This window comes from Pteropus alecto, unplaced genomic scaffold (genome assembly GCF_000325575.1).
Source record: "Pteropus alecto unplaced genomic scaffold, ASM32557v1 scaffold134, whole genome shotgun sequence".
Lineage (NCBI taxonomy): Eukaryota > Metazoa > Chordata > Mammalia > Chiroptera > Pteropodidae > Pteropus > Pteropus alecto.
In genome coordinates this window covers 3,663,047-3,683,881 of record NW_006436283.1, presented here as the reverse complement: position 1 = coordinate 3,683,881, position 20,835 = coordinate 3,663,047, and the positions used below count along the sequence as shown (strand labels likewise).

Genomic DNA, 20,835 nt, shown 5'->3' with positions numbered 1-20,835 from the left:
CCTCCCCGCCTGCCCCCCACTTCCCGTAGTGCTCCCCACAAGCAGCTGGGGGGCTGTGGGTGGCTCCTCCAAGTTCACGCGTCGCCCACTTCTGAAGAGCGTGTGTGACCTCCGCCCCTTGACTTCCCTTCTGGTGGATTCCAGCCGGGCGCTCCCCTCCCCCCGCTTCCCCGTCCGCGCTGTCCCTGTGCCACCGTCCTGGGTCGTTTCTGCTCAAGCCGCCCTCAGCGTTCGTTACCAGAACTGCCCACGACCTGGTCACCTGGTCGCAGCGGCTGCCTTTCCGTCTCGCTGCCCCTGCGTGTCGTGCTGTTTCTCTGGCTGAGGTTCGCCGTGTCTGAAGCTTGCGGCGCCTCCCGCGTGTCCCGGAGGCGTCAGCACACCCTCACCCGCGGTCCCCCACCCTGGGTGGTCTCCGTCCGACTCTGTCTCAGACCAGTGGAGACTTCTCAGTGTAGTTAGGCGTCTGTTAAAGTTTCGCTCCCATCTCGTACGCTAGGGGAGGGGCCCCAGGAGGCCCGTTCAGAAGCTCGTTTTGGGGAAGGGGCGTCCTGTAGGAAAACACGGAGGTTGGATCGTGGTCACTAGGCTGAATAAGGAGAAACGCTGGGCAGAGGTCCTGCCAGTCAGCTGCCAGGTAAGTCACTGTTTTTCCAGAAAACTCCTTACGCATGTCAGGGTGACATCTCGCCCCAGGAGGAGATCATGAAGTATAGCAGGCACAAACCCGATTTAGGCCACATTTTTATTTTCTAGTCCGTATCCGACGTGCTCAGGAAGGCCCATCCTGCTGCTTTTGACTCTCAGAACGTAAAGGAAGGTGCGCTCGTCCAGTGCTCCCCACACGACTGCACACAGGGCCCCTGGGTCTGCCACGCCGGCACGGGGCGGCAGGTCGGGGGAGGCCGGGGACTCTGCGTTGTCCTCCAGCGCCCAGCTGGTGCCGGTGCTCTCGTCTGGGGACCACACTCTGAGGCCTGAAGGGGACGCCGTCCACCCTCAGCTGCAGCTTAGTTATGTGACACTGCCTGCTCCTTACTAGGGTGCAGACTTGTCCGGAAGAGGGGTCTCTCCCAGGTGGTGACCCCGCCTGGGGAGGGGAGCTGTGAAATCGAACCTTTGGGAGGCTCCGCTTTTAGGCAGATAAGGGGAGTTCAGAAAACACACCACAATAGAAACTCCCGTTCTGGAACCCTCCACTGGACTGCCTTTTCATCTCAGAATCAAGGAGATCACCCCCCCCACCCCTGCTCCCAAGGAAGGAGAGATTGGAGTGACTCAGGCCTGCTCTGGAGCCAGGACAGAGCGTGCTCCAGCCTCCGCCGCCATCCTGGCCCGTGACGCCTGGCCGCCCCGTGAACGCCGTGTCCCGCCAGCGGTCCTGGGTCCCACTGTGCACAGGAGCGGCGGCTCGTGCCTCACCCGCAGGCGCTCACGTATCCCCCAGGCCGCAGTTCACCACCAGGGAGTCAGTCGATTATGTAGTGGAGGAGAACAGTGGCTCTCTCTGGAGCTCTAATGACTTCAGGTCCTGGGGTTGGATGAGGACTCATTTATTCAGCCCCCCGAGCCGAAGACCCACAGGGAGGAAAGATGCCGAAAAAAACCACCTTCCACCGAAGGACCACTTAACCCATTAGACGCAGCTCAGCGCTTCGCTTGACCTCATTTACTCAGAACGAGTTTCTGAGGCTGAGATCATTTTTTTTAACTTTACAGGTAGAGGGCCAGGGCACGGGGACAGTCACTACCAGAGACCCACAGCTAGTGACTGCTGGGATTGGGACGTGGGCCATACCTAACTCTCAGCCACTAAAAGTGAAAAAACATCTCATTCAGCTGGTTTTAAGCTAACAAAACATAAAAACATTAAAGTGTTTTAAGTACAAAGTTTATATTTCCATTCCCTGTTATGCCAGTTAATGAAGACAAGGAGAGAGAAAGGGACATTGACAGAGGCCAGAGAGAGAAGAGACCAGAGCCTCCCCGAGGCCCGCACGGAGGTCGCGAGGGTCGGTGGTGACCTCTCACTGAGGGGCCTGGACGAGTCTCAGTGACTTAAAGGTGCTGTTTTTGACTTTCTTGCTAACCACGTGTTGTGGTTATTGTACAGTGTTTTTAAAGATTTTACACGTGTGAGCGGTTGAGTTTTCAAGCTTAACTTTGGAGCATTCCAGCTCTGTCAGCGACACCTAAAAGTCCCTTTGACAAAGAATCTTTGCTGATAGGCTTCATGCCACAGTCTCTGAATGTGACAGTTTGGGGTTCACATCATTGTTTTCAGTTCCCTTCGCCCCACACACTCCCACTTGCATGCGCACACAGGGAAATGAAATAAAACAGGGCCAGCTTTATAAGATTATTGTAGAATATTGTCATTTCACGTTCCAAGTGATTTTTAAAACCGTGGTCATCCCAAGAAGAAAATTCTGGTGACACGGATGGATGTTTAGTTAGATTTTTAACTGCCTCCCTCTGTCAGAGTTACCTGACACTACCTGTTCAAAGGTATTTTCTACTCTCTGTAGCATTTAGTTTTTATACCTGGCATTGGAAGCAGATACTGTTCCCCGTATTCTAAAAGTGACAAAATGACCCATAAGTACCCAGAACCTACTGTTAAAGGACAAAATTCGGCAGCGTAAATTTGAAGGTCCGATGGGCTTTGTCACGCTATACATGAATGGAGCAGCACCCCGCCCCCCCCGTACTCCCCAGCACCTGAGGGGAGCGCCAGGGGTTGTACCTAAGGAAGGTTTCATCGGCAGAGGGTAGGGAAGGGACTTGTTAGCAAAAGAAAAGAATTATTTTTAGGCCAGCTCCTCTTTTGGGGGGCAGGAAACGGCAGGGTTCTTATCCGGCAGATCACCTCATTAGTACTGGTCAGGAAATTCCAGGTTGGTTGGTTTAAAATTCCACTCCTGGGAGGGGCTGCCACCGCGTGAGGTTAGTTACTGAGTGTGGGTTCCATGACATGGCTTAGCGAAAGCGACTGTGTTTCAGCCTGTTCCTTGTCTTACCACTGATTTCCAGCCGTCAGAGTCCCCAGTTCCACTGCCGTTCACAGGCCCTTACCCACTACCTTAACTAAGTGCATAAAATGCCGATGTCCTGACGTGCGGCGTCGTGACTCATCGTGATTTGTCGGCTCGCGGATATTTTCCTTGGAAGACCCTGTGCTGCCGCTGCGTGCTTCCTGCGCAGACTGCTTCGCCTCTGCCTCGCGTCACGTCACCCAGAGTCCAGGAGTGGACTTGTATTCCTTGGTTTTCGCCCAGGAACAGCCTTTATCTTCCGAGGAATGCACGAGAGGACTTCCTGTCCGAGAACATGGAGCCCTGAGCCAGGCTTGCCCGCCGCAGTAATTAGACCCGTGGACTGAGCGCCCGGAGGAAATACCCTTTAGTTGGCAGACTGTGGGGAGAGGAAGTGGCCTGTGTCTCAGAACTATGAGGAACACAATTGTTCCAGTGGGAGACAGTCCTCGGTCACCCTCCAGAGCCTCGGTCTTGCAGCCATCAGTTATGGAAGCGGCTCCAGGAACAGCCACTTGCCCCCGGTGCTGACAGCGCGTGGGGGGCCAGCCAGGAGGCTGTGCGCGCCGGGACCCTCGCCGCAGGCAGCCCTTCGCCCTCCCAGAGCGAGGCCGGATGCACCTTTGATATTTAATGCTCAAAATTAGCCCCAAAGGGAAGCAACCAGAGATAAAAAGGGGAAATTGATTAAACGAGTTACGGTTCAGGGGAAGGAGCTTATCACATTTTGATGAATGAGGGGAAAAAAAACAGGTTTCAACATACTGGATGCTTTCATTTCTACAAAGTCCAAAAACAGGCAAAAGTAGTTCTTTTGTGACGGATAAGAAAACTGGTTATTTGGGGGGTGGGACGTGGGTGGGGCAGGAGTAAGGGAGCTTTGGGGACAGCTCCTTATCTTAATCCACAGGGTGATCATTGGGTGTCTGCATATGTAAAAACACCTAAAGTGTGCGCTTTTTACTATGTGTAAATTATACTTCAATAAAAAGGAGAACATTGCGTATCTACTGCATGACTTCACTTTCAGAGTTCATGCACAGGGAAGCTGGGCTATGATGTGGGTGTCAGGCGGGGTTTCCCTTTGGGGAGGGATGGCAGGGAATAGGCTAAGGGGACTTCTGGGGGCAGTCGTATCAGAGTTCTTAGTCGGTGCGGTCACACGGGGCACTCTGCGGCAGTCCAGCCGTATGCTGGATTCACGATTTCCTGTTTGGATGCTATGCTTCAGTAAGAGACTATTTAAAATATTACATACGGTATGATCCTGGATTTTTGGTTGAAAATATATATGCAAGGAAAAAGAGCAGGAAAGGCATTGTATCAGTTTCCTGTGGCCGCTGTAAGAAAATACCACAGACTTAGTGGCCTAAAAATACAGTCTACCAGCCAGGACAGTCCTGAGCAGCTGAGCGTGTACCTGACCCCTTAACGTCCCAAAAGATGGATTAAAAAGCACGTAAGCCTCCAGCCTGCCGTCACCACCCTCGGAAGCTCTTCCACTCCTTTGAGACACGCAGTGTGATCTTAGCCAGGAAAACAGCATTTCTGCTTAAACTTTTAATTGAACTTTAAAGTTTAAATTTTGAAATAGAAGGATGCTTTACTATGGCATTTTAAAAATATGTGAAACCAACGAGTTACGTTTTGGGAAGGAGGCGTGGGCACCTCGTCAGGATACTTGCCCAGCGGGGTTTCCTGGTCACCTGCCCGGTGTGTCAGGCAGCGCTGCTCTGCCCGCGGCCACGGCGTGAGGGGCTAGTGCTGGCTTCTTCCATCTCGTCCCCTCGCCTTCCCTGCCAGCCCTCCTCTTGGGCACTTTCTGGGTCACAAACTGAACGTACCCCAAAACACATCTGCTGCAGCATACTGGTTAAGGAATGAGCTAGAAGGAAAAGATCTTCCAGGTGCAAGACGTGCCAGCCAAGGTGAGTCTGTTCTCTGCTCCTTCACCCCCGAAATACTGCTGGGGCCGAGGTTGTGACTGTCTTTGCGACAAATAACAATTCAGAAATGAAGATCCTAGGGCCTCCTCTGTGCTTCCCACGAGGGCAGCAGAGTTAAACACGAGACAGATTTGTTGCTGTATTTTTACTTTATGCTGTGGTTGCTCCTAACTGCTAAAAACACAACCTCTTATCTTATTGGTAGGCCTGAAATACTCCCAGGCACATGTCTCCTGGTCCCGGGAGAGAGACCCTGGCTGCTACATGTGGGTGCAAATAAAATCCGCAAAGGTCGCCCTATGGGGGCAGGAGACGTGCGTGTCAGCGGGCCACGTCCACCTTAGGCAAGATCTTACGGCACCGTTGATGTGGCCACCTGAATATCTGTGATAAGTGACATTATCATAGCAATCCTAGGAGCCACTCCCTTCCCGCCACCCCACCTCATAATTCGAAAGTCGAGCACCAACTTCAGACAAACCGTAGAGCCGCAGCGTCAGCGTCTGGAGGCCGCCGCCGTGAACACAGAGGAGCAGGTGTCCCTCAGTTTCTGCGGCAGAGCCGTTTCCTTGTTTTGCTTTAGTCATTTATTTTAATCATTTACTTCAGAAAACTGCCCCTTTCCAGCTCCTTCCTGCATCTGGCCAGTACCAGTTGTAAATAAACAGGAAAATACAAATGTGGGTGTTTTACACTGGGCAGAGCGTGTGTGCATCTATCTGTGTGGCTTGTCTAAAGCTCCAAGTCAACTAAGCCTGGGCTGGGGTGTTTCATCAGTGACCCCATTTGTTTCAGGCCCTTTTGAGGATCAGACTTGTTCTCGGCTGTGTGGGTGGGGAGGGGGTTTGGGGCCTTCACTCTGGGTGGCGACAGCCCTTTGCTGCTGCTGGCCACCTCTGAGAAAAGGGACATTGTCAGCTCTGATTACCCTGCCTGTTGCAATCAAAGCAGCATGTTCTCTTCCTTCTCAATACCCAGAAAACAAAACCTTGTTTCCTAAATAAAAAAGGAACAAGGTTGGCGTTGGGGGAGGTCGTGGGCGATGTTTTCCAAGTCTCTGAGCGTCCTCGGCAGAACAGGGCAGAACAGGGCAGAACAGGACAGGACAGAACCCTTAGGTTGAAAACCCCCTTTACCAAGGCCTGTTTGGAAGTTGGTTCCTTGTGTGGTCAAGGAGAATGAAAAAGTTTTGACTCGTATGTATTTTTAAGCCCTGCAACACTTCGCATGGATGTAAGATGCATTTTGGGGGCTCCCCGCTGGAGAGAATTGGTGTGCCTGAGGGACCCCTGCATGAGGCAGAGTCTTATGAGAGCTGCAGTAACCGTGTGAGCAAATCTGGGCCAAGAACCAACGGAAGGAGTGACCTTGGCCTCCGGCTGAGTGTACACAGAGGGACTGGGCCATGAGGGATGGAGCGGGATCCCAGAGGGCAGAGACTGGGAAGGAGAAGGCCTTCCAGGTGAAGGGGCCTCAGAGTCCTCGAGAGGGCCACGGGGAGAGGCGTGTGCTTTCGTGGCAGCGAGTCAGCAGCAGTGTGATGGACCTGGTTTTCAGCCCTTGGCCTCTGGGGCCCAGTAAAACTAAAACCTATGTTATCACTGCTTCCGCCTTGTGTTCACAAGCTGAGAACTAGCATAAAGTGTCTAAAAAGTCAGGGTTTGGTAGACGGGTGAAGGGGGTCAAATATAGGGGGGTCAGGAGGTGAAGTGGGTAAAGGGGATCAGATATATGGTAGCTGAAGGAAACTGGATTTTGGGTGGTAAACACACAATAGAATATACAGATGTCAAATGATAATGTACACCTGAAAGTTACATAATCGTATTAACCAATGTTACCCCAATAAACTTAACTTTTTAAAAAAGTTTAAAAAATCAGGGTTTTGATTTAGAATTTGAAAGGACATTTTTATCTGTAACAGCACATGCAAATGTTACCCCAATAAACTTAATTTTTTAAAAAAGTTAAAAAAATCAGGGTTTTGATTTAGAATTTGAAGAGACATTTTTATCTGTAACAGCACATGCAGACGACCTTGGAATTCCACAGACTTCTGTGCCGCCACCTCTCATTTCTTGAAAGATCTACCTGGCAGGTACTCGGTAGCTGACTGTAAAATTCTTCACCCCGCTTCACCCGCCGCTGCGGATAAAAGCGGGGGCTGGGCTGCATGTTGGGGGAATTTGAGGACTGATTCCAGACCAATACCCCATATTTTCACAACTAAATCTTCAGCATCCTTTCCACTCGCTGTATCTGTTATTCTGGGTCCGCCGAGTGCCATCTACTTCCCAGCTTCCAGTCTTTATTCTCTGCAGTAAAGGCTGCCGAAATAATCTGTATGCGAAGGCACTTTTTGGGTGCTTGCAGGAATCCAACCAGCATCTTTGCAAAAGACTGGCATTTTTAAAAGCCCTAATAAGCCTTTCTCACCGGCTGAATGAGTGTTTTGACAGCCTAATGATGATCGATGCGTTCTATAGCTTTTAGATAGAGCTGGTGAATTATTGAATACCTTCACAGATCAAGCCCTAGATGAGAAGTTTCCCTGTGGAGTTGGTCCGTCACCAACAAATTGTTCAAGAAAACCCAGCCCCCTCTTGGCCCTGGCCATCTCCCGCAGGAAGAAGTATTCAGCAGGGCTGAGGGATTTAGAAAGTCCTGTATTATAGCAGACTTCGGGGGAAAGGGTTTGGTTTGGGGGCGTCAGATCTTTGAGACGACCTGCAGACTGTCACCCAGCCCTTCCCTCTCACTCTCCTCACTCTGGGCGAGCATCTGTGTAGGGTGGCGGTGGGCTTGGGGAAGATCTAGCACGGTGAGAAGACCCTCAACACAAGACCAGCCTGACAGGTGGCCTGGCACTGAACTTCTCGGAACCTACCACTAGAAGCTTTGGAGGCCGCAGCGGGGCGAGCATTGCATCTTGGTCGGTGTCAGGATCAACTGGATGTGGAAGTAATTTGACTTTTCCAGGCTGGGCATCCCCAGTAGGCCAACAGGTTCGCCTGGCTCGGGTTGGTCACCCCGGAGCCACAGCAGCTGGGAGTCTGGCTGCTCAGAGTCCTTGAGGGAGCGGGGGTGGGGGGAGGTGGTACACAGCAGACAGAAGGCTTTGGGAAAGTGGCTTCCCCCTAGTCCTTCAGCCTGAAGCCCCTTGTACGTGGGCAGGCCCTCGGGGGTCCACACCTACAAAGAGCCTTTGTCCCCCACCTCGTCCTCGAGGATTACAAACCAGCGATCTTAAAATTCATCACCCAAGAGATCACTTCTGAGAGTGAAAGGGAGTGTTTTTAATAATTACCTTGACCTGATAGACATAAACCGAAACTGTCTCGGGCCAGCCGGCATGTCTGTCACCCTAATTAGAAGGGATGGAGAAGGAAAGGAATGTGACTCATTAATGAGGCCTATTACTCTCCACCCATAGAAGACTGTCCTTTGAGCCCCACACATTTCCAGTGACAATTTCTGTTATGTAATACACAGTCTGGGCGCCACCAAGACCAAAGGTAACAAAGGGACAGAGCGTTTCCAGCGGTTTTTTTAACCCAAGGAGAGCCCTGGCCCCAGCCAGAGAGGATCGTGCTTTCCCAGGTCAGGGTTATAATTATGCAGCACGGAAGCCTTCTTCCTGCAATTGTTCTAATGGGCGTGCAGGCACACACGCGGGCGGCACACCAAGGAGCTGCTGTCTATACTTAGCTGCCATTAGCGTCACCTCGGTGCAGCATCCTCATCTTATGAGGCAGGGAGCACAGCTTTGACTGGCAAGGTGATCCCAGGGGGCTTAGAACGGGAACAAAATAACTAGTACCTTCCAGTAAAATCATCCCACCACCTCCAGCAAGATGAAAGCAGCTCTGGCTTTGCTGTCATCCTAAGTGGGTCCCAAGGGGTAGCTGAACATCCGGGAAAATGAGCCTCTGCCACCACCGACCAGAGAAGGAGCACAGTCTAGAAGCTCACGAGGCCACCGTTCCTTAGGAGTTTTGGGTGGATCAGGCCTTTGTCCCACCCTGGACCAAGGACCTGCTTCATCCAGGAGCTGAGAGGACAAGTCTCAAGTCACCACAGTCGCTGGAGGAAAAGCTCGTAGTGGGGCTGGCGTCCCTGTGAGAGAGCGGACTGGGATGTTGTCAAGGGCGCCAGGCGGCCAGCGGGGCGAGAGGCAGCATTGATCTGCATATGTGTGAGATGCCGTGGTAGGTATTCCATGAACTCGTGTGCCGGGTGACTGCAAAGCGTCACCCGCGGTCGCAGGTAACTAATACCGTCCTCATCCATTCGAAGTGGCCTGCGGCCTGGCATGTCTGGAGAGGCCCTTGTACTCCAGCAGTTCATAGCATACCTGTACTGTGTGTGTGTGTGATCCCGGGTCACACACCCCGACCTATGCTCGCACCTCCTGGCTCCCTCACTCCCGTGCAAGGGCCGTGACGACTAGAAAAGTGAGAGCCTGTACAGCTACGTTCAGACTCCGTGCTGGAGAAAAGGCAGCAGCTTCGAGAAGCACAGGGACAACTTCAGGAGTCTGACTGTTGCGGGCGGCACTGCCCCTCAGTTGCCCTTGCTGACAATATTTTCCTTTATTGTCCAGAAAACAATTTCAGCGCCTTTGTTATACTACCCGAGAGCTGACCAGATGGAGATTAGAGTTAACAAGCATGGGGAAGAAAAGGTTTTCCACAACCTTCGTAGGGTCCCTGGCTGATTCCGAGGAACTGACAAGGATGGATGAACAGGAGAAAAATCTACGAATTTGTTTAATCCAAGCTTTATGTGACATGGAGCCTTCATAAGGAGAAGAAGACCCAAAGACGCGGTTAAACCTGAGTGTTTTGCGTTGGGTTTGGTGGAGGGCGACAGTCGTGGGGGAACCGAGGGGTAGGGAGTAGGAGCCAAGCACGGTTCACGGGGCACTGAGCAAGGCCCGTTGGAGCTCTCCCGGGTGACTCACTCTGTCTTCAGAGAGAAGGGCGCTCCTCTCCTCTGGGCGTAGGGAGCGTTCCGTGACCTGTTTCAGGGAACAAAGGGGGAAGGTGGTCGTCTTAGGTGCCATATTTTGGGGGTAGTGTGCCCTGAACCGCACCCCAAGCATCTTCGTGAACGTGACACGTGAAGGACGTGTTAATCATGTGCCCCTGGGAATGGGTCGCTAGTCACCTGCCTTTCCTCATGTCTGAGCTCAGCTGGCGACAACCGTCTCGTGGACAAGGACAGAGGGACGTGACTTCGGAGTACTTCGGAGCACGCATCCTTGGCCTGCTCCCCACCCGTAACCTGAGGCTGCCCCTGAGGTTTTGAACCTTCTCTCCACGTTCCGACCGTAGTCAGATTTCCAGATCGTAGGTGTCCCCTTACTGGTGTAGAAACAGAAAACCTGCCAGGCTCCGGTGTGTGATTTAGATTCAATTAATCACATGCTCCTGCAGGGGACCTTGACTCAGCACTGGCTTCTGTGGAGACAGAGGCAGGGAACAGGGCGTCGTTTTGTTGGCATGGAGGATGGCAGCGGGAGCTCGGTTCTGGACACGGGAGCCAAGGCAGCAGCATCCCGACTTGGCAGCTTCCTGATGCTGGTGAGGTGGCGGCTCCCTCTGCAAGCTGGGTCTTCACTTCCAGTCCCTGGAAGGCTGCCAAGGGCCTGTGTTTCCGCTCCGGCAATTCTCTGAGCTCTGGCCTTTCAGAAACCCGCTTCGAGCTAGTTTGAATGAGCTGGACTGGATCCTGTTGTCCACACCTAAGAACCCTCGGCTAATACAGATGGAGCAAGGACAGCAGGCGGTGGGCCGAAGGGTCGGCCAGGAGGTGGTAGGAGAGTCCAGGAAGAAATATGAGGAGTTGGCCAATAATTTTAATAACGACTACTGAGGGTGTTCTATGTGCATTATCGATAAGCCTTCTATGAGGAGTTGGCCAATAATTTTAATAACGACTACCGTTTATTGAGGGTGTTCTATGTGCATTATCGATAAGCCTTTCCACAACTCTGTTAGCCATTATTATTCCCATTTTACGGATGAGGAAATAGGCTCAGAGTGGTTAAGGGGGTCTGCTCCAGGCCACACAGCCTTCAACAGTGAATCAGGAATTGGACCCCCACGCTTCGTGCTCGGCGCTTGGCCAGCCCTGTCTGCAGTGGGAGTGGGGACCCCCTTCCCCGTGCCTCCCGGTGTTCCATTCTCAGAGGCCAGACATCCCGCTGGTCTGAGCCGCACTGCACTTTACCTGCTTACGGGCTCAGAAGGTTATGTGGCCGTTCTCTATCAGCCGGGAGTGGCCCATATATTAGAAACACTGGCAGAGTGGGGGAAATTCTCAGAATAGGTGACCGACTGCACGGAGGCCACCACTGCGGGAGATGGGGTCACAGGAGCCATTTACTGTCTGCATTCAACAGTTGTGCCATTTGAATTTTTTTTACAAGAAGCAAGTGCATTACTTATGTAATTATCCATCACAATTAGCACCACCGCGTCGGCGGTTTAAGAATGCAAAATCAACAAAACACATGTTGGGGCGATTATTGGACGGTGGGATTATAGGCGATTCTCATGTTGTTCTTTACGCATCTCTGCATTTAAACATGTTTCTAAAACAAGCGTGTGGCTCAGCTTGCTTTCAGTGACAAGGAACAGAAAGTCCTTCTTCAAAGTGGATTACACAATGAGGACGTTGGCGAGCTCACGTGACTGCAAGTCCAGCACAGAAGGAGGGCCCTAGGCGTGTTGGAGACAGAGATATCATTAAGATCTGGTCTGCTTCTTCTGTCTCTCCTCTCTGTGGCCCCAGCACCAACTCCCTGCCCCTGCCCCGACCTGTCGAAGCCTGGCTCCCCTCAAGGGCACCCCACGATTGCGGCAGTCTCGGAGCTCGTAGTAGGCACAACGCTGTCCAGACACAGACACAGGTGCCTTCTTTCTTGGTGTCCTATTTTTCAGAGTGCAAGGATCTTTCTAGAAACCCCTGGCCACCTTCCCTGTGGGTCTGAATCAGTCATAAATCAGTCTCCGGGAGGAGGGATGCCTGAGACACCTGGTCTACCCGCTAGGGCCAGGGCAGCATCCAGCTCTCCTCGGAGCCCCAGAGTGTGGCAGAAAGTGGGGTAGGGCCTGGGACGGACAGCGTGGAGAAATGGATGCCATGCACGCAGTCTGCTATGGCATATATTATTCTATCATTTAAAAAATTACATTGATTTTTTAAAAAATTGAAAATGACCCTTCTTGTGGGTAGAACTGTAGTTGGGGGTTTTGATGGGAGCTGTGCTGAGCTCTGTGTATAAAACCTCCTTGCTCTTAATGAAAAACAATCATCCTCAGCAGGTTTTTTTTCAGCAGGAACAAAATCTGTCCTGTTCCTGCTTCAGGATGTTCTTTTATCTCTGGGAACATCGGGAACCTAATGGGTCTCACCTGGCAGCCATGGGGCCTGGATTTCTTCAGAAGTGTCTGTCACGTGGGTCACAGGAACTGACCGGGGCTCCATGTCTTGGCTAATAAAGTCCTTTCTTAAGCTGTCACGGCTCAAAATTAAGTTCTTTCCTTAGCCGTGAGGAGTGCTAAGCTTCCATCAGACTTCTTAAACATTAAGGGCTTGGCCAAGACGAACGTGACGGTCTCAACGGTGACTCGGATGTCAGCATTGCGAACCTAGAGTGGGGGACACCGCTTGGAGGCACCTGGGTTTTCTGGAGTCTGGAAATGTTCTCAGCTTTCCTTTCGGGGAGCTCTAGCCCACTGCGGGGGAATCACTGGCTCCTTTGAGCTTGTCCAGTTAGTTGCTTAACTGTTCAAGGCGAGGGATGCAGATACAAAGACAGTGGACGCAGCGCCTTCCATCAGAGAATACTCTCCACTTCGTATTGAGATGCAAACTGACCCCGCAGCGTTTGCTGCTAGGACGTAAGCATAAGTGAATTTAACGAAAAAGAAAAACAAAACGCACCCCTTCGTTATTTTCACCAAGTCAAAGGTATCTTTAGCTTACTGTTCTAAAACGTGAAGTTGATCCCTGGCTTTGGAATTTGCAGAGTTTTTTTCTTCTCCACTATGTCATGCGCTAGGCACTCAGGAACTTTAATATTCTGACTCAGAACAATAAACGGATGGAAGAATAAATGGACCATTACAAAGTCATACAGGTTATTGCCACTTGCTATTTAAAGAATTTATGAGTCAAGCCAGTCCAGCCTCTTCACAGGGGCCATGTGGAAATATTTTATGGCGAGATATGTTCTTGGTTTGTCCGCTCAGCAAAATGTTCCTGAATGCATGACACCTACGTTTATCAGGTGCTCACACACGAACAGGTGGACACCACCTGGGCGTTCCACACGCCTTACGTGCTTATGGGTGAGCTTTTCACCATGACTCCTGAACATGCAAATCTTGAAAATGGCGAATTGGGAGAAAGAACATAAAAGCAGAAAACTGTGAGTTACGCAGAGAGAAGTTAATGCGATAGAAACACTCCCGTGAACGTCGGAGTCCAAAAGTTTTAGGTTGAGGGGCTCTGCCCTGGAAGTCACTTCCCCTGTGTTCTTTGGTGTCCCCATCTATAAAATGGGCTCTTACGAGGATCAGCGATGATGCATGTCAAGTGCCCGGTGCCAGGCCTGGTACAGTTCGTGGGCAACACAGGGAGCTGTGTTTAACGGTCACGAAATTAAATCGGGCACCATGTTTCAATGTCGCGTGAAGAGAGAGGCACTGTCAACTGGCTCCACAGTCCTGAATTCTCTGTAGGGATTGGAAAACCAGGTCTCCTTGTGCCTCGGTTTCCCTGAGCGTGGGAAAACAGAGGTTTCCAGAAGTCTCCCCTGAGCTGCCACGAGGCTGGTCCCAAGAGGAGCCTTCTGTGTGCTGATCAGGTCCCATGAGTCCGGCTCCCCCAGGTGCACGTGACAAACCTTTGAGCAAGGCTAGCCTGACACAAAGGCCACCCTTGGCTACCAGGGACAATGGTGTCTTTGTCCTCAGGCCCTTCCGGAGCCCGGGGCTGCCCAGCGGACGGCAGCCTGCCCTGCTCTTCCTTCGGCCTCACTTTCCTTAGGAGCCACAGTGTTTGGGGGGGTCAGGCAGGAGCGTGTGCCTTCGGGGTCCTGGGGCCCCAGCCTGTGGGTTGCAGCTCCTTCTTCCCTATGTCATGCTGAAACGGTGGTCGCCAGTGAAATCGCGAGCAGGAGTGTGCCCCCTTCCCTCCAACGGAGATTGTTTTCTAACCAACTGTAGAGGGTGGAATGGCGGCCCCCCAAAAGATGAGTCTAAGTGCCCCCGGGTGGCTGTGGATGTGCCCTTATTCAGATGGGTCTCTGCAGTTGTAGATAAGTTGAGATCTTGGTGGCTTTAGGTTGGGTGTCCTTACAGAGAAAGGAGAGAGAGGTTTGGCACAGAGACACAGGGAAGGAAGCAGACGCAGGGGACGCCTGGAGCTCCCAGAAACTGGAAGAGGCGGGAAGGCTCCTCCCTCCCCTAGAACGTCAGGAAGGAGCGTGGCTCTGCCAACCCCCTGATTCCACCTCCGGAACCGTGGGAGAATACATTTCCGTTGTCTTAAGCCCTCCAGTTTACGGGGGTCTGTTATGGCGGCCCCAGGAAACCCAGGGTGCGTGCTCCTGAGCCTACGTGTAACACATCTCCTCTACCTGCCATGTAAAGTTCAAAGGTGTGCCTCACGTCCCCGGGGGCGTGCAGGAGGGTCATGCTGGCTCTTGGTTTTGCCTCAGAGTGGTTGAGCAGCTCTGGGGAGCAGTGGAACCCCCGCCGATGTCCTGGAGGCAGCTGCAGGTCACACCTTGGCACGAGACCAGGACCCAACAGAGGCCACCGTGGGAGGCAGGGCTGGCAGGCATGGTCCCCCCTAGGGTGAGTTACGCTCTCACACGTCAGCACTTTAGAACCGAGTGAGCTTTCTGAACTCGGAGGGTGGCAGTGACCGTTGTGTCCAGCTAAGTGAGACGATCGTCTCTGTGTGTTTCCTGACCCCTCCACGTAGGACCCTGTGTCGCTCATAGCTACGGCAGGTGGTTCGCCGAGAAAGACCCCCACATTTTTTCAGTGGTCTGTGCTTACAGCCATTCAGGTGAGGACTGGTCATTCGGCCAACACTCTTCCTATTATTTTGCTGTTTAGGGGAAATTTAACATGGGGAAGGACTTATCTAAATAAATAGACGGTGATGCCGGTAACCAACCAGAGAGGTAGGCTGGATAGTAATCTATGCTTGCCGTACATTCTGGAAGCACTTACACAGAGCCTAACCATTTACAAAGTGTTTCCACAAACGTTTTCCTACCTAAGCTTAACAACCCTGCGAGATAAACGTTTTCTGACACCAAATCTCATCAATATCCAATTTAAAACAAATGTTTTGTTTTTCCTTTGGAAGAGAGAAGTCCTAAAAGCTGCTTCCGGCTACTGAGATGACTTCCTCGGGCACACAGGCCCTGTCGAGGTGGGAAGAGGGTGAGAGATGGACTTTTCAGCGAGGTGTGAAATGAGCAGATTTGTGATTCTCAAAGGGAGGTCACAGAACATTCTGGAGGCAGAGCTATAGGATGCCTGGCTGTGACGGGATGAACCCCTAATAAGGAGCTGAACTGAAATACTCCCCGCTTCATGGTCAAAAACTTTGGAGGGGTGAGAGGAAATGTCAGGGTCTTTCAGCCAAGTCAAGGAGAAATGGGGGAGCTCCAGGCTCTACTGATCCGTCTGTCTCTCTCCTGTCTGGTCAGTCTCTGCCCACGGAGGCCAAGCGAAGGACGACTTTCTCTTCCATATTTACCACTGGGAAAACTGCTTTGCCCATTGGATTAGAGCTCTCTGCTTCTCATTCCTCACCTGGTCCCCCCTTGTCACGTGGCTTTTAGTTTGTCCCTCGTTAGCGCTTCATCCCTTTTACAGGTCTACCCTACCTCCAGCTTGTGCAGCTGGCAGCGGAGCAGCCTGGGGACACGTTGCTGACTTGCTAACCTACGTCCAGATCGACCTTGGACACTGACACACAGCTGCCTCGTAGGAGAAGCGCGGACTCTATGTGGCGAAACAAACCAGAAAGAAGTGTGATTGGATCGGCTGTTTTTACTCCTCCCCGCCAGAAGCCGAAAGGCCTCGGGTCATCCTTGGCCGTCCCAGATCTCCTCGGGTGAGCGCCGTGCTTCCCAGGGCATGTCGCAGTAAGTCCCCGCTTAATCCAGGCTGCTTTCCTAGGCTCAACGTCCTAGCTTGGTGACATGGGACAGAACGGAGGAGGGAGAGCATCGCCCCTAAGGGCACTTTGGCTCAGTCCACGGGACGGAGGGGCATGTTCGATGCACTCAGAATAAAGGCCTAACCTAAGACTCATCACTTCAACCCAATCAATATTCAGTATTTAACAGGGTTCTGGAAAATCTGTGATAGCTAGAAGAAAATGAGTCCATATGGTCCCAGGTCCCAAGTAACTTACAATGGGAGAGACAGGCCTGATCCTTTTACAGTCTCATTTAAGGAATTGTGTCTTATAATGGCAGTGCCAAAGGCAGAGGCATATAGAAAAAGAAGAGGCGAAAGACAGGCTTGGGCGGGGGGCGGAGGGAGGGTGCTACAGAACTTAACAGGCCGCGTTTGCACTGTTCACTGTCCTACGCAGTGGGCTGAGCACCTCGAAGTAAAATCTGCTTTCATATAGTGTATCTTCCTACACTCCTGTGCTTAATACGGTGTCTGAATGAAGTAAGGGACTGGATAATTGTTTGCTGAGCTAACGAAGGAATGAATAAATGAACAGATAAAGTGGAGATGAAAATAAAAGCATTCTGGACGAAGGAAGCTGGGAACGAGATTTCTAGAAGGCCTAGGGTGGCGGGCTTTGAAGCTTAAACTTATTTATGTCATCGTGTAGTTTTCGAGCAAAGGAGTGAGGAGATTGAAGAGGATTCTGCCAGCAGCGTGAAGCGTGCCCTGGACGGGGGAAGATTTTGGGGCAGAGAAATTCAGATATGGGGAGCTTCGCCTCTCCAGACGGAGTGAAATATTTTAAAAATATCTAAGGCCGGGTGATAACTTTTGCAGATCTGGCTTCTTGGCCCGAAGTGTCCCCAGGTTGGGAATGGTGCCGTGGTACCAGCTCAGGGCCACTGGCTGACTGCCAGAGCTCAGTTAGGAAATTGTGCCTGTAGGGTAACCTACATTTTCCGTAATTTCCCTGCTGGAAACTTCGCCAGATGGCCTATGCCAGGAGAATCTGTCGTGCCCTGCAAGGCTGTCTTTTACTCTTCGTCACCAAATGAGAAAGTGGTCTCTTCCTAACATGTCCCTGACTGACCAAAGTGTGAAGCACAAGTGCCAGGGTGGATAGGGCCACCGAAGAGTCCAGAGAGTAAGAAGTAAGGGCTCCCGGCACAGCCTTAGATGCTTAACTGACCCTGACGCTTCGTGAAGTTCAAAGGCATGGTTCAGACCGATCTCCTGTTTCTTTTGCTGCCGTGGGGAAAACGTTGGGCCGAAATTTCGGCTAAGACTATCACTTGCCTCCTGAGGTCTTTCCTTCAAGGACCCCCAGTCCTCTTAGTGTCACCGACTTCCCACGCTTTCCTCGAGATGACTCCTAATGTTGCACTAAGAGCTGTGAAGAACATGTGGCCAGAGGGGCCAGTAATAGTGTCCCCAGCTTGGGTCAGCCCTGTTGGGGAAGATGTATCAGTGCCCAGGCAGGCGTGAGTGAGCCGTTGATATCGCATCCCGATGTCAGCCAGAGGCGGACACATGCAACGGCAGCTTCAGAATCAGGCTCCAACAGGGACTCAGCTGAGCAGCCCGAAGGAACCAGCGTCTTGCTGTGGATGCCAGGACTTACGAATCCTCGGTCTCCATCCCTAGGCCACCTGATATGTGTGGACTTTACGTAACACCCGTCGAGGCTTCTATCCACCGAGTGAGATGCGACCACAGACAGGTGAAATGTAAATGCTCGTCAAGCTAGGGGCTCATTCAAGGTGTTTCTGAGAGGTCTGCAGAGAGAGTCTGTCTGAGGAAGGCAGCAGGTGTGCCGTTGAAGGCAAGGGCAGCAGTGTCCTCTCTGCTCTCCCACCATCCCGCCCTGTCCTCTGATTGTCGTACACACATTACTTCCGAGGAGGCATCCTTCAAGGAAGGACATTTGATCCTTTTCATCCTTTCTTCCTACTTGCTGGCTGGAGGTGGAGGACATTGGAATAATGGCCAAGCAGCACGACAGAAGGGACCTATGTCTCTGATGACGAGAAGTGAGACCACCTGCATCCACATCGCTTAGCCGTCAGGACTAAGATCTAAGACCTCCTGTGTTAACATGACTTACTATTTATCTAGGAAACTCTTGTTCGGGAAGATAAGACTGTAAACCAATAAATAACTTTACTGTTTGCTTCAGGGAATTCATAAAGAATAATTTCTGGCTCATCTTGGCAAACAGTCTCCTTCTCAGGATGACAGATTGTTCACCTGGGCAAACAGTTCATTTATCAAATAACTATTTACTCATCCAGGCTCGAATCTTCAAGACTTGTGTCCGCTGGGCCTAAGCTACTACATCACAAACCTGGCCCGGTTCTTCTTAGATCTCAGCCTTGAGATACCCACCTTGAACGCTGAGCAGAGACTTTCACACCCTGAAGGCTCCGCCTGGACCTCCTCCTACCAACATGCCAAGTGACTTGGGGCTGGCTCTGGTCAAGGTGCTCTCGCCTACTGCAGTGGCTTTAATCATTTCAGCTTGGGTTCATCACAGCTTTTTTCTGGTGGTCTTCTGGAAGAGTCGACAGTGGACAATGACCATGGGGGCGTCGTACCAGCCCTGGACTTCATCCACATGAGAGGGATAGGACACTTTCATCATGACACTTTTACTTTGGGGTTTTGGTCACTGACGGCCGAACCTAATCCCAGGACGCTTCTCCCCTGCCCCCCTCCATCCCTCACTGGCCTTTATGCCCTACACAGCGTGTGACACATACTAAGAGGTCTGTCGCACACGTGTTAAAAGGAAGAGAACTCGATCTTTTGCTTTAACTCAGTACTTTCTTGCAGATTTTGGACACCTGCCAATACAATTGTTTTAAAACAATTAAACATACCATAATATGTATCTAAACAAGTGCTGTTTCCTTCAAATTATTCACCTTGGAAATCTGTTCATGTATCTTGGTGATATTACTATTGCTTGAGACATATTCAAAAACCTCTTTTGTAATTACATCTTGATTTGCCATCCTCAGTGGTGACAATCATTTTCTGTGTGTGTGATAAATGTTTTATTATGGATACTTTCAAATATAAACATAAGCGGTCAGAATAATAAAATGCACAATTATCAACTTAGGCTCAATTTTATTTCATCTAGGCCCTTACTCTTCCCTTTCTCCATCTGCATTATTTTGAAGCCAATCCAGACATCACATCATTTCACCCAAAAATATTTTAGCTGTCCTAAAAGATAAAGCTTCTTCAAAAAATATTAGCCATAATGCTGTTATATCACCTAAAAAATTAATAGTAATTTCAATTAATATCATTATGTGCTCAGTGTTTAAACTTCACCGTTTGATGAAAAAAATTACTATTTTATTTGTTAGAATCAAAATAGAAATAAAGTTCATATATTGCAATTGGTTGATGTCTCAGGTCTGTTTTTTTAAATATTTAATTGGAGTATAACATATATAGAAAAAAGCATACAAATCATGAGTGTATGGCTCAGTGAATTTCCCAGACTTTTAATCTATAGGTTGGTCCTTACCCTCTTTTTTCCTTTGGGATTTATTTGACAATATGTTTGTCACGCAGAGTTTCCCACAATCCTTACTTGTTTCTCCATGGTATCATTTGGCATGTTCCTCTCTTCTCTATTTCCTGTGGCTTGGTGATTACATTTAGAGGCTTATCAGGTCAGGTCAGCTTTTGGCAAGACCATGTCATAGGTGCTACCGTTTACTCCTCTCAGTAGGTTCATCGTTCTTGGGTTGTCTCTTTCTCAAAGCATGTTTTGAAGGTGGTTGTGACGTTAACAGGCAAAAGCCAGTCTGAGCTGTGTCTAGAGAGTGAGTAGTGTGGGTGATCTAGTTGCAAAGAGATGGTTTGAGTTGAAAAGGTGTGATCAAGTAATGAATGGTTTTCTTGTGAAGCTGGTAAACTGGCCCCGCAGGAAATTCTCAAACAGTTCCAAAAATATTGTGCAGTGGCAGCATCCAATGAACAGCCACCCAGGGTGACTAACGCGAACGGAACAACAGTGACATTGATGGAGAAATTGTATGTTAGTTATAAAACCAGCTTTGCAGTGTGGGTGGCGGTGCGTGGTGCCCCTCTAGTCATCAGCTCCTATCATTAAGGACCCTTAACTGTCTCAGGGTGCATCACCCTTGTGTTTAAAATTGGAGCTGGAACTGCGGCTCTCTAGCTGAAATGCAGCCCTCATCCCCGCACACGGCAGACCCTGGCTCCTGTCTCAGCGCCACTCCACAGCCTGGACTTGATGACAGGATGCTGCTGGGTCCCACCCAGGCCCTCCCCAGCTCCGGCGTTTGCCTCATCGGCATTTCTACGCGAGAATGCGGTCAGGGCACTGCAGGGGCAGCCTGCTGCTTCTGAGCAGTCAACAAAAAATGAGGAAGCACGGGGGGCCCGCCAGCGCCGACCGGCCTGGGGATAGGGCCTCAGAGCATGCGCCTAGCGGGAAGGCCCCGGCTACCCTGACACCGCGCGGACCGCCAGCGCCAATTCAGCTGGACGACTTGCGGCCCTCGCGCGCCTGAGCCCCTTTGTGCCTGGCCCCGCCCCTCACCGTGGCCCCGCCCCGAGACGCAAAGTGGGCGGGGCCCAGGGCCTTGG

At 51.1% G+C, this 20,835-nt stretch overlaps 2 long non-coding RNA genes across 2 annotated transcripts; one reads left to right on the top strand and one right to left on the bottom strand.

Annotated features, from left to right (window-relative positions):
• Positions 1–19: 19 nt before the first annotated feature.
• Positions 20–19,613, top strand: LOC107195718. Its single transcript, XR_001516934.2, has 3 exons — positions 20–4,963; positions 15,892–16,163; positions 16,871–19,613. It is a non-coding gene; the product is annotated as an uncharacterized LOC107195718 (long non-coding RNA).
• Positions 10,908–12,506, bottom strand: LOC107195719. Its single transcript, XR_001516935.2, has 2 exons — positions 12,403–12,506; positions 10,908–11,706 (listed from the first exon to the last, which is right to left on the bottom strand). It is a non-coding gene; the product is annotated as an uncharacterized LOC107195719 (long non-coding RNA).
• Positions 19,614–20,835: the final 1,222 nt, after the last annotated feature.